The 13,573-nt window shown below is 37.6% G+C and overlaps 1 long non-coding RNA gene across 1 annotated transcript; it reads left to right on the top strand.

The window, feature by feature from the left end:
• The first annotated feature begins 4,554 nt into the window (after positions 1–4,554).
• On the top strand, positions 4,555–6,131 carry LOC130608492 (uncharacterized). The gene is made up of 2 exons (XR_008974551.1): positions 4,555–4,656; positions 5,908–6,131. It is a non-coding gene; the product is annotated as an uncharacterized LOC130608492 (long non-coding RNA).
• The last annotated feature ends 7,442 nt before the right edge of the window (positions 6,132–13,573 follow it).

Below are 13,573 nucleotides of genomic sequence, written 5' to 3'. Positions count from 1 at the left end.
ATTACTCTAGGTACATTTTCGCCCCACTTTTCCAGTCCGCATCAGGAATAAACTAAGACATTGTTCTGTCAACAAATGTCTATCTGTTTCTATTCTTCCTGTGCTGGTTGTTTGGAGCTTTTGAGGGGGCATTGCAGAACCACAGGAAATTCAGGGTGGAAGTACTCCAGCAAGTTCTTTCATGAGGGTTCTCTCTGGTCAGTTTAATGAGGACTCCAGCATGTAGGATCAGTCAGGTAACCTTGAGATGAAGGGCTGCAAAGATACCTGATATCCATCCTGAATGCTCACAACAGGGCATTTTTTCCATACCCAGAATAATCCAAACTGAGGCTGTTCCACTCACTCAGTTGCTTTTTGTGTTGACTTTGTAAAGAGGCTCTTTTCTGTAGCACTTGTGGTTTTTGTGGTTGCTTTCTTTTTATTTGAAAGTGTTAGAACATATTAAATTCCAACTCTGTCTTGACATCCAATTCCCATTGGAAGCAGGATCTTCTAGCCTATTACTGACCTGCCCTGCAGGGAGAATTTCAGGCACAGTGTAATAAACCAAGGAAAGATCATTTGCCAGTCAGGCAATAGACTCATAAGTTACTCATGCCATGCAGAGAATGAGGTTGTTCTGTGATCCAGTTTGTGATTTTTCTCATTTCTTCAGATACAGCAGACAATGCAGAAAGTGACCATATAACTACATTAGTCAATGAGCCCTCTTTGTTCTCCAAAGTTTGTTGTTAAGGGAACTGAAGACGTAATGCTTTTGTGCTCAAGGGGCAAAAAAATTCTATTAAAGCTGGAGACTTCTTTCTAAGTTCACCAAGGTCCTTTTCTTTTGGTACATGTCTGTTTCCCATAAATGGGCAGGAGGCTTACTGGTTGTATTCACATTTGAAATGATTCTTCATTAAGGGTCGGATGTCTGGTAGTACTTTGTCGTAATGTTTTGTTATTGTTGTTGTGGTTTTGGTGGTGGTGGTTTTTTACATTTTCATTTTAAACATCTGAGAGTGACCCTCAGGGTTTGGGTGGACTTTCCAGTACCTCTGCACGTATCAGAGAGCATTTCCTTGCCTGACCTGTGTGAAAGGAGTTCTCATGCAAGGCAGCACAGCTTCAATAGGAATATTCTCTTTTGTTCTTCTGATTCTTTAGAGACTATGTTTCCTCTGCCCATCTGCTTTGCTCGGATGTGTTTTTAAAGGGCTCCTTAGCTGGGGAGCTGGTTTTTGTGTGCTTTCATCTCAGGTTGCATTCATTAGCAAGAACCTTTCAAATGCAATTTGGAGTAAGCAGATGAAGCACGGTTTTTCTTCTTTTTCCTGTGTTTCTATGAAGTTTTGTAGCCATGTTGTTTATTTTACAAGTTGTAAATAATTATAAACATATTTATATTATTCAATGCTTAATTCAAATATTCATGTGGCTTTGGTATTAGCCTGGCTTAAATTAATAATTGCTTCAAGATAACTGTTTAACAAGAAGTTAACTTCATGCAAAGAATCAGTGAATCACACAGTGGGGATTCTGGAATACCTTCATTATTACCCAGGATCACCAGCACATTCTCCAGAATATTCAAATAGTGGCAGACTGTGCCTTGTTGCAGTCAGACAAAAGTCTTTATCCAAATTCGCATGGAGCACACTGGAGCACTGAGGGAGTGAGGAGGTCTGCCACATGAGGAAAAGAGGATATCCACTTATGTGAAGGTTTTTACTTGGTGTTTAGATTGGTTGTCCTGAAGTCTAATGAGTTCTACACCCGTAGTAATAATGCACTTTCTGACTTCCACTGGGGAAGAATGAAAAGCAGTAATTTGTCCTTGCTCAGGATGTTCTAGACACTCTTCTAGGATGGGGATTGTTTTGGTTCTTGGGTTCAAGTTTGTTACATGTTCAGCTTTAATGAAGATCTTGACTACCACCTTTCTTATCTTGAATAACGCAAAAAGTTAGCTCCTGGCACTATAAGAAATATCACACGTGACGCTTTGCTTTTGAGAGTTTGCCATTACCACTGCTATCTTTAAACCTACCCAGCACCTGCCTTTTTTTTTCTTTTTTATTTTCATTCTTTTTTCTTTTTTCTTTTTCTTTTTAATGTATCTGTGACCCTGGAACTCATTTAAAGTCTTACATCTGAACACTAACACTGCCAAGAGAGGAAGAGGCAGCAGTTGATAATACTTTGATCTCCAACATCTCCTTCTACTTTATTTTATAATAAAGATGTATTTTTCTCAGTGAAATATATTCTTACTGGCAACTTTGAATCTGAACATTCCAGAAAGGAAATGGTATTTGGTTTTACTTTTGTAATTTTTGCTCATCTCAAACTGTCCTGTAGGACATTTTCGATAGCATATGCCGGCTGTTTATAACATGAAAAGTCAGTTCCTTAAAAATATTTAAAAAATGGACAGTGTCAGGCAGAGAAATATAGATTAAAGTTATTCTATAATCACACATATATTATTTTTATATTTTTAGTTATAAGACAGTCGTATAAGCAGGACAGTAATGCACAGTTGGAATGGCAGTGACAGAAGATATGGCCAGCTTCATTAGTCTTGTGAAGATAAATGGACTTGTTAAGATTTCTATACAGACATATGAAATGTATTGTTACTCAGTACTTTTTTCCAAGCACACTACTGGAGATCTAAAGGATACCTTAGGTAGCATCTATGTGTATATATAAATTCTTAAATAAAATGATGCTGTCCAAGATAACGTCATGTTAAGGCGAAACATACCGGAGAGTTAATTAATAAGCATTCTATTTGTATTTTGTTCAGTATGAATCCCCTGCTAATGTTGACTCATTGGGGACAGAATTTTAATGAAAGTCCCACCCAGAAAGACCTCATATTCTAATTAGAAAACATGTAATGAGAGATGAGACAACGGAGGTAATAATAACCCATAAAATTAAACACAGTTTGTTAGGCCTGTGATTTTTATTCTGTAATTGGATTTTCACCTGTATGAAGCATCATTATCACCATGGCTGACAAGGAGGTTGAAGTCTGCCTTAAAGAGCAGTGGGTAGAGCTGACAGCTCCAGATGAATGACCAAGCAGTTGAATGGATGATTGCTGCTGCTCTCTTCCTGGTGCCCACCCTACTCCTCATTGCACAGCTGCCACCAAGAATTTGTGTGGATGTGGTATTCCTCTGCTAAGCCTGATCTGTATTATCCTTCTCTCATTTTTTTTTAATTTTTTTTTTTTTCAATTTAAAGTCTACCTTCAAAGGCAATCTGATTCATCCTACTAAAGAGATTTCAGGCATACGGCAAGTGATGCAGTGACAGAAATTACCCTGCTGACTTAAGTTATCTTTCTATTTGATGTACAAGGTATCAGTAGCGGTTAGCTGATTAGAAGATAATCTCATAGATTTTGACTAAGCAGAAGTCAGATGAATTTCCACTGTATGGAGCCCACAGGAGGTCCCAGGTTTGCCTGTTCTCACCAGCTGAGCTAACAGGAAACTCCTGAGATGTAGAAACACTTCTGCTAATTTCCAGTTTGCAAGGGACATATTTATGGTCACAGTCTCCTTCCTTTTCTTCACATTTTCCTCATCCAAACAGAAACCAACCTAATGTAGTGTTCAAAATTACTCTGGTGAGGCATTTTTGAGGGTCTTCAACTTAGGATGCCACTTGACTTTCAGGATGGAATTCGATTTACTGATGTGCATCTCAGATGTGTGCATGCATGCTTTACAAGGCTGATCTGTTACAGTGACATTGTGTCTACTTCATTAGATCTCTTACTGCAACGTTTCCATGCCATCACCAAAGTCATGCTTGTGGAGAATCTGGGGAGCTTTATCTCCCAAACTTTTACCACAAGTACTAAAAATGAGGAGGACATGTTTATTTTCAAATAGCCATGCATTTTGAAATGTGTAGTCAGCACTTAATTGTCTTATCACATTTCAGTGGCTTGCTGGTGTCTTTCAGTCCACTTTGCCTTTAGTTGTGTTCCTCATGGTAGGAACACATTCAACACGCTTAATGTTCTTAGACTTTTAAACTTCTTTATATTCTCATTTATGGATAAAATAGTGTTTAACTACAACTGTCTTTGCTTATCCAAAAGCACAACATGAAAGTGCATGGAAAAAGCTTGTTTTCCTGTAAAGACTGTTTGATTGAAAATTGCATTTGAGCCCTGATTAGCAACACCCTATGCTTGCTCTTTATGGAAAATGATTTGACAGCATTTGATAGTGTGATGAAATGACTGAGTACATCCATCATAAAGAATCAGTCATGGTCATCTCTCTGCATCAATGTCAAAAACTGAAGGTCCAGAAGACTGGTACGCCACCAGACTTATGGTGATCCTTGCTAATGATTTCTATGCTGTTGATGGTGAAGTTGTAGCACTGCTCTCAACCCAAAATTAGAAAATTTTCTCCTTTAGCAGCTCTAAATTTCTAAAACCCTAAATTTCTTGTCCTAGATTTAGAAAAGTTACTGGCATTGCAGTAAGAATCTGCAAGCTGGTTGTGTGTCTGTTTTAACAGTTATTGTTTCCACTATGACTGAAATAGATAAAGGACAAGCACGAGAAACAGTGGTTCAAAAGGACAACAAGCAGTGGTACAATAGAACATATGGTGCAGATTGTACTAATTACAGGTACTGATTATTACAGGTACTGATTACAGTGTTGGATAGACCAGGACATAAATCATCACTCTGTTTACATGAGTGAAACTGGAGTATCAAGAGTAACATTTACAGAAATATGCAGTAGATCAATCAGTGCATTTAGATAATACTAAATATACATTTATAGGTTACAATTGTTCCATCATTAAGAACTGAAGGGAAAGATATTTTAAGAATAAATGAAGAGAACACAGTTATTTTACCATTGGACAGGGACTTGAAAACTAATGTGTATTTTATTTTGAGATTAAAAGGTCAGTTCATCAAAATTGTGTAATTGGTTTAGGCAGCAGGAGAGCAGACACTCAGACACAGGGCAGACACTCACCTCTCCATCCCACACTGTCCGTTGGAGGGACACAACCACAGTCTTTGAGGTAAAGCAAGTGGCAGCAGTGGAAATCAAGCATGAAATTAAGTCACAAAAGGTCAAACAGAATTCTCTTTTCAGTTGTTGCAGGCAAGTTTTATGGTCCAAGAAACAGGACCCTAACGGCCATTAGCTACATTTTTAAGAGGCAGGCAACTCTCCAAGTGCGTTTCTCCCACCAAATCCCAAACAGTGCAATGAAAACAGTACTTATTAAAACAAAGTACTTGAAGTATGTTGTCAGAATGTATATGAATCAAGGGGTAAGGATTCATGGAGAAACTTGGAACACAAATGTTAAATTCCCCTCAGCTGAAGCAGAGGAAGATGATATACAAAAGAAAACTACAAATGGAGAAATGTAAAGTGTATTTACATTACTGGCCAAGGGGAAGCTAACTGGGAGTGATATCCAATATAGGAAATGGTGTATTCTTACAAATAATACCTTGGAGGTTGTTGAATTGATGTGCTTTTTTTGGCAAAGGGTGCTTTGTGGAGCATTGCAAGAAACATGCATCTTTTCAGTTGCTATGCCTTTGTCAGCATAACTTATTCACAAATACATAAATCATTTACCTACACCAACTGAATACACTTGTCAGAACAAAACCCTGCATCATGTGGAAGAGCGCCTATCTTGGAAGATATGTGACATCAGAAAATATATTTACCTGAAGAAAACTGAAGAGTTGGTGTAAGATTGTTATAATTTATATTATATAATATGTTATATATGTTATATATATAATATAATATGTTAAATATGTTATAATTTATATTGATTCTTTGTGAGTAGAAGGTGAATTTTGGAATGCAGATATGCCATTCTCTATTCCCTTTTGCAGTACTTGAGCTTGGCCAGCAGCACCTCCTGTAGTAGCATCCTGTCCAGGGTCACCAAGACATTGTTATGTTGTTTGGTTCTCCAGACATCTTACTGCCTTTTTGAACTGTTTTCTGCCTTTGCATTCTTCCAAGCTTTTGGAAATATCCGAGTGGTGTTTAGTCATGGAAATAGAGCTTCTGCTTGTTTGTAAAACAAATACAGGAATTAAATCCATCCCAAACTCCTCCCATGTGTCTCCTGTCATCCCCTCAGATTTCTATTCCTAAAAAAAGAACTCCTACAGCAGTGCCCTTCCATGTACTTCTTTTAATAATCTGTCACCATGACCCTTTCACTGGGACCTTCTTTTTTTCACTTGAGCTGGCTGACTGTTAAGTGCAAGCACATGTGTTGACTGCACTCTGGCCCTGGTTAATTTTCTTTTCAAGCAAGATTTGGTGCACATTGCTGCTTGTAGGCATTTAAAAGATTTACCTACTCTTGTTTCAATTACTCCCTGATTTCCAGTATGACTGGAAAAAAAGAAACCTCTGAAAAATTGGACAAAAGTTTTCTAGAGCGTGTGTCCAGCATGACTGTCTGTAAGAAACAGGCCACCCTTGTTTAATTGAAATATCCATGGTGTTGAAGTACCACCACTAAATAGCTGACTTACTTTAACTAATTGGAGATAACTAAGATACAGTGCATCTTTTCACTCCAAACATTATAGGCAGTGAAGGACTTAGTATCTCCATGCACTGATGGCTGACTTTTTCCTATTATTTAATAAAATCTCCATGTACAGATAACATTGCTCAGTTAAGTACACATGGTGAGTTAAAACAGAACAGTTAAGGAACACAAGTTCTTCATAATTACAAAATAATTCAAGATTTAAAATTTTAAATCAAAGTGTGCTCTCAACATATTGATTTTTTATAAAATAATAAGAGAAAACAATGTGTTTGTATTTTTTTTTAATCAATTTTCATTCTGTGTTTTGACCTGCTTTGGGAAGAACATTTCTTCTTTAGTTAACAGATTTGAAAAAAAATATTCACAGCATAGTAAGAGGTTGTCTGCTTTCATAATATATGAAAGCCTAAGCCATTCTAACTTCTGCAAAATAACATTAGTGGTCAGTAAAATGCTGAATTACAGGATGAAACAGAGCTGGTAAGGTTTCCATGAGAATTTGACTGGCTTCTCTTCTAATTCCCACAGTTTGATTCAAACTAAAATGTGGTGTTTGACAACTAAAACAATGCCACAGTATAAAAAGAAGCTCTCACTGGAAGAGATGGAAATGACCATGGATATTTTAATGAGGGGTCACGCTTCTATACCAGAGATAATAATCCCCTTTCATGGCTGAGATATCTTTTATTTCATCATGAAAGCTACACTTGAGTATTACATTTGTTCACATTCAGTTACGGGATCCAAGTGTGCAATACTGCTTTGTCATCCCTTGAGCTGTGCTTTGACTCACAATACAAATGTCATACTGGGGATGAGTGACTTGACATTGGCCAGTGATTTCTTGGCTTTTAGAGAAAAAACTTACCCACATGATAGGTCCATCACACTACAAGCCAATTGTGCTCTTTCACTGTCTGTCGTACATAGCAAGACACACAAGAAATAAAATACTGCACAGGACAAGAATTGAAAGAATGATGTTTTCCCTGAGACACTAATAATCTTTTTATTTTTCCACTGTGTATTTCTTTAACTTAATCACTTGTAAACTAACAGATTTATGAATCACCCAGGACAGTTTACTTGTTGTAAATTACCATATATATCAATAATGTCATGATAATATTAGATGCAACAATTTATAACACTAAGTTGCGTAAACTTTCTCAAGTAATTAAGTGCCTGGTTTAAATCCCACTGAAATCAGTAATTTACGTAGTGGATTTCACGAGCTTTGGATCAGTCCTGGTTTACAGTGCTCTCGGTATTCTAGTCCCGGACTTAGCTTCTAGGTAAATATAGGTGCTCCGGATGTAAAATGTACATTGTGTAAGCAAGTAATTTCACCCAAGAGTTTACCCAGATATGTGTACTATTTTTTAAAGTCCACAGTATGAGTTTATTGGGCCACAGAATTTATTAATCTTCATCTAGAAAAAGCATGTCAGAATCAAAAATCCACCATGCAATCATCTGGTTTATAAACTAGAAATCATGAGCAGAAAAAAATGTGCACTGATTGCAATACTTTGAACTGAGACAATGAAGTCAGATATGAATGCAACTGTCAACTTTTGTTCTTTTTTACATTTCAAATAAAATAACTGCATGTAGCTCTGGGAAATGCATGCAGATGTGATCCGTGGTTTCTTCATCAATTTTTCTCACAAGTGTTGTCCCCATTGATGCCAGGGAATTTATTTTTTATTTGAATTGGTGAACCAGATCTAAATTATACCCTTTGTTTATTATATTAAACTCACCTAAATACAATGAGTGAAGATATAAAGCACGTTCTCTGGAAGTATTCTAATTTCATAAACGTGAACAACTACTTCATTTAGTGTAGACTATGAATACAAAATTTTGAGAGTTACTGATTCCAGATAGAGGATTGCACAGATCTTTCAGTGGAAAGGCAGAAAACCAAGAAGGAAAAATTCAAATGGAAAAGAAATACCCACTGTAGAATTTGTCTGGTTAAAAATGTCTTTTCAGTTTGTAATTTCAATGGTATCAGTATTGCAGAATCACATCACTGTAACAATCAACAAACCTTAAGTAGCATAAGATAAATACTACTTAAAGACCATTTATCCACGGACACCTCTGAGGGTGTAAAAAAATGCACTTGCTTTTGATTAGGAATATCATACCAAATTTTAAGGAAAAAAAGGGTGTGAATAAGTAGCAGCATGGTAATTTGAATGGAAGTTAAAACATTTATCACAATATCATCATCTCTACATCTACATATCACATCTAACAAATTTCTTGCAAACTGAAAATCTAGCAATGACCATTACTGAAGACTGGCCCAGATGGAGGTCCTGTTCTTAGCCCCTACATGCACAAAAGATCTTCCCTTTGCTATTTTTTTTTGTTCAAAGCTTTCCTTTTCCATTAGGTTGCAATTCTATTCTGAATCCCACATCAATCTGAAAACTTGTTTTGATTTTCTTTACTGTCTTGAAATCTTTGTATCATTCTGACATCAAAACACATTGCAATGTTCTAGGTTGAATGGTTGGTAATGCCTAAGTTGCCTTTGCTATCCAAGCCAGGGCAAAACCAGGTCCCTGGTCAGCCATCTGTAAAACTCCCTTGTGGCTTAAGTCCCATTTTTCCTGCACTGAGAATGAACTGTTCAGCTTCAGATTGGATGTCAGAAGTGAGTTAATATATGTATGTAGCATGGACAGTCAAAGGGTTAGGGCTAAAAGTGAGACAGTTTAGAGATCTCCCCAGAGGTCAGGGAGGCTGGTTAACAAAATGTTTTGGCCTCCCAGTAAAGCCCATGGCAGAATGTCAATATAATAATGCATAGGGCCATACCCTGTCACTTCTTTTTAAAATAAATAAGTACCTATGCACAGTGTAAGGCAGCAGAATAGAGCCCTGGATACTTAATTTCATAGATTTTGCTTTAGGTGTACTTTTTGTTACAAATTTCTTGTAAGAAATCAAGCACATTATGAATTAATCTTGCCTAGAAGTGGGAAGTTTATTAGCAGCCAAAATACCTCCTAGCGTGCTTGCAGCATTGCATCCAGAATGAGCATACACATATAAAGTGTACCAGGAGCCAAGGCATGCATTATCACATTCAAACACAGAAACATCTCTGTTATGCATGATGCATAGATGCAGGTAGTGAGAAAATACAGGACAATTCCTTCTCTGTTAGCACAAAATTGCTTCTTTCCACGTAAAAATGTCTCCCAATTGTGTGTTGTCTTTGTTGCATTGTCATGTGTGTCATGTTAGCACCTGTTAACCATGAAAAGGGATTTACATAACTCTGGAATTATGTTGAAGATGCATAGGTACATTAGCTATTAATTATAAAAGAGGATCCAAAAAGTGCTAAGCAGGGGCTCTGTGCCAGATAGGTTTGGTTTTGTACGAGCTACGGCTTCTGCACAGCCATGAGCTCGCTGCACAGCCCATCTCCTTGCCAGCACCGAGAGCACCATTACCTGTCCTAAGGTCTTGCCACCTTTGAAGAACTAATCAATTGCTCTTATTAAGTTTACTACCAATGTATGAGGGCCTTTACTAGCAAAGCACAAACTCTTGTTTGCAGTAAGTGTTGGAAGTTTCCTTAGGAAAGTGTATTCTGGTTAAAAAAATGGATATTGTATAACAGTATTTTACATAAGTAGGGAGTGCTCTTGCTAAACTCTGGTTCTGATATGGTGGGGTCTGAAGTCCAGAAGGGACCAGCAGGTCAGATCAGGCAGCCTGACATCACAGGTTTTAAATTTCACCCAATATTTCCTAAATAGAGTACATTGACTTAGGCCGGAGTTTTTCAGCCTGATTACTTAATGTGGGGTACTAAACCATTGCCTAACACAAGAGTGGACTCTAACTGAGACACCCGCAAATCCCAAGAGCCTCTCCAAAGGAAGGAATTGATGGGTTGAGCAGTCCCTTGTGGTACAGGGATATATATGTATACAGATATAGAACTTTCAAACTCTCTTAGCACTATGGCTTTGAGGGAATTTCCTTTTAGCCTTCAAATGTAGCATCTCCTTTAGCTCTGTGCATGCAGGGGGAAGAGGAGAAACCAAAAGGATAGGTCACAGTATATGGGAGCTCTGACCTCTGCCAGGGAGCATCCATCCCATCAGCTGCTGTAGGAGGGAGGAAGAAAATGGCAGTAAAAATTCTCTGTGAACAGAAAGAGGAATTGTTTCCTGGCTCCAAGGGCACCGGGAAGGGAAATACAGTTACAGTTGTGAGAACAAGGAAAAAGCAACCCTGAACATAGTTTGATCTGATGGTCCATGAGAAATGCATTGCCAATTCTTTTGAATTGATGGAGGGAGGTGTAAAAGTTTTACAAATTGCCTGTAAGGTTATCAAATGAAACCCTGAGTTGGAAAATTAAAATAAAATAAAATAAAGAAATTAAAAATAAAATAAAAGAAAAAGAATAAAATAGCAAAATAAATTAAAATAAAATAAAACAAAATAAAATAAGTATATTTTTTAGACACTTCATGTTGCCACGAGAACATGTTCCATTTGTTCTGGATTGGGGTTTTTCTCCCCTTGATTTATATTTCATATTTTCATTTCAACAGAACCCAAAAATATCTAGTACTTCCTCCATTCATACTCCTTTTGTTCTTTGAAACTTGCCATGAGAAGCCCCAGATGGCAGCTAGGTGACATTACTATTGTTTCTACAATTTTTGCTTATGATTCTTTTTATCTTGCAAGGACTGCATTCGCCCTGTTTCCACAGATTGAGGTTTAGAGCACTTTTCAAGGCAATTATTTATTATGTTCCCTAAATTCTTCTATGACTCACTGCTTTCTAAGAAAAACCTTCTGTTTTCTAGGAAGAGCATTTCTTCTTTGTTCCAAATCATGAACATTTTATTACTTGCAGTGTTTATGAACATGCAATGATCAGAACTAATAATCAGAACTGTTAACGAATGATTTCTGATAGGACTTTTCTAGCTTTCTTCTTTACTGTAATCTCAGCAGTAAACAAGGTATTTTAGACATGAAATATTTTAATTACCTAATGTTTCTGCAATACCAAATGTTATACATAATGCTCAATAAAGAATAATCAATATTGTTATTTTCCACATAAACTCAGTGTCCTGATTTCAAAATTAATTCTATCTTCTGCCAAATCGGAGTGATCATATGTAACAATATTGATGTTGTTAGCTTTATATGACAATATACAGAGGAATCCCTGAACTGAAATGATCAAAATGCATCCATGTTTATGCAGACAGGTTCTCCTTTGCTAAGGAAGTATTTGGCCCAAGAGCTGACTAATTGTCGTGGGACCTCCTGGTGCCTACTAGTGCTCTCCTAGAAGAAACTGTACTGAAAACCAAGTGAGTACATTCCACTCAGGCAAAAAATCTTCCTTGATATACAGCAAAAAAGAAATTGTAAAACTGTGCATGCCATCTGGCAGACTCAGGTTTAAAAATATTGCAACTTTTAACAAAGATTTATTGAAGGAGTCAGCCCAGAGTGTGCTTCTTGAGGTCTCTCTAGAGAACTCAGAAAGTGATGGAAAGGTGATTCTGACTGAGGCTAAGTGAAACTTTCATAGAAAGGTTATCCTAATTTAGGGGAACCTTTCATCAGCAAATCTGAAAACCTGTCCTTATTCTCAAGTAAGAACAAGGATAGATGGAAAAGATGATTGTGGAAATACTGCCAGTGCGAGCCTGTGTTGTGAAATAGCTGCTGCCTTCCCCCATTGAGCAACCTAGTCTAGTGGAAGGTGTCCCTGCCCATGGCAGGGTCTTGAAACTGGATGAGCTCTAAGGTCCCTTCCAACCCAAACCAGTCTGTAACTAATGCACGATTGTGTTGGGGGTATTTTGTAGGTGTCCTGATGCACAACAAAAAGACAAAAATCGTGTTCAGCTAGAAGGTGAGTGTTGCCTACAAGTGGGTGCAAGAGCTATGGTAACTTGGCCTGTCTTCAACTGACATTTAAGTGAGTTTTCAGACTAAATATGGTTTGTATGTAAGGTGAGGCTATTACAAGATCCTTTGCAAAAGAACACTAGAGAGCAGGGACGTTTACACTGACATCCTCCTCTTGGGATGATTATACTGACATCCTCCACTGTACCTCCTGCTTTTCAGCAGAGGCAAGAGAGGGAAAAGCAGCTCTGCCTGCCACTTTTCAGCCTCTTTCGGATTTTTTTTTTCATTGATGGGAACCACTTCAGAGTTTTGCTTAAGCCTTCTAAGAAGGGAATACGTTTTCATGCTCAGATACATTTTCTTTCTGCCTGACCTCCTGGCTGCATGGTTGCATTTGCACTCCATTCTCTCTGCACCGAAGAGCACTCACCCAGCCCTCACATGATGATGTTGTTCTGCAGATTAGCACAATGTGCTTGACACAGTGCACTCATCAAACCACATGTTTATAAATGGTGTTCATGAGAGGTTTTCCAGTCATTACTGCTGGTCAGTTAAATGGAGATCAGTGCAAACTGCTGCTTAGTAAGTCACTGTTTTAACCCCTACAGCTTGCAGAAGAAGTTAGGAGTTGTTTTCAGAAAGCAGTAGGAAAGTAAAAAGCTATTCTCACAATAAACACTGAATGGCAGGCTGCTCTTTTGAAACAGTCGTTTGGGTTAGGAATGGTGAGACATTCAGTTAAGACCTACTCTTTTATGTTAGTAAAAGTACTTTCCTCCCTTTAGCACAAATTATATGGATCAATATTAGTGGATTTGTTAAAAATAACACGCATTTTACCCAGCATATTTTTCAACTAAAACCCGATTACGCTGGTTTTGAATAAAGAATAAAGACAGATATTCAAATGTACATCCACACTCCTTCTTCTTGGTTGTACAGAAGAGGTGCTGGGAATTAATCAGTCTGACAGGCCTGCCAGTCAGAGCACATTATGCCAAGCAATTCTTTCAAAGCTGACGATGGGCTTGGGTGCCTAAAAAATTTCCTCT

This window comes from Pezoporus wallicus, unplaced genomic scaffold (genome assembly GCF_028554395.1).
Source record: "Pezoporus wallicus isolate ANWC-B61680 ecotype Strahan unplaced genomic scaffold, APGP_CSIRO_Pwel_v1 contig_4485, whole genome shotgun sequence".
Classification (NCBI taxonomy): Eukaryota; Metazoa; Chordata; class Aves; order Psittaciformes; family Psittacidae; genus Pezoporus; species Pezoporus wallicus.
Note: the sequence above shows the minus strand (reverse complement) of the source record. Positions and strands in the feature narration are given on the sequence as shown.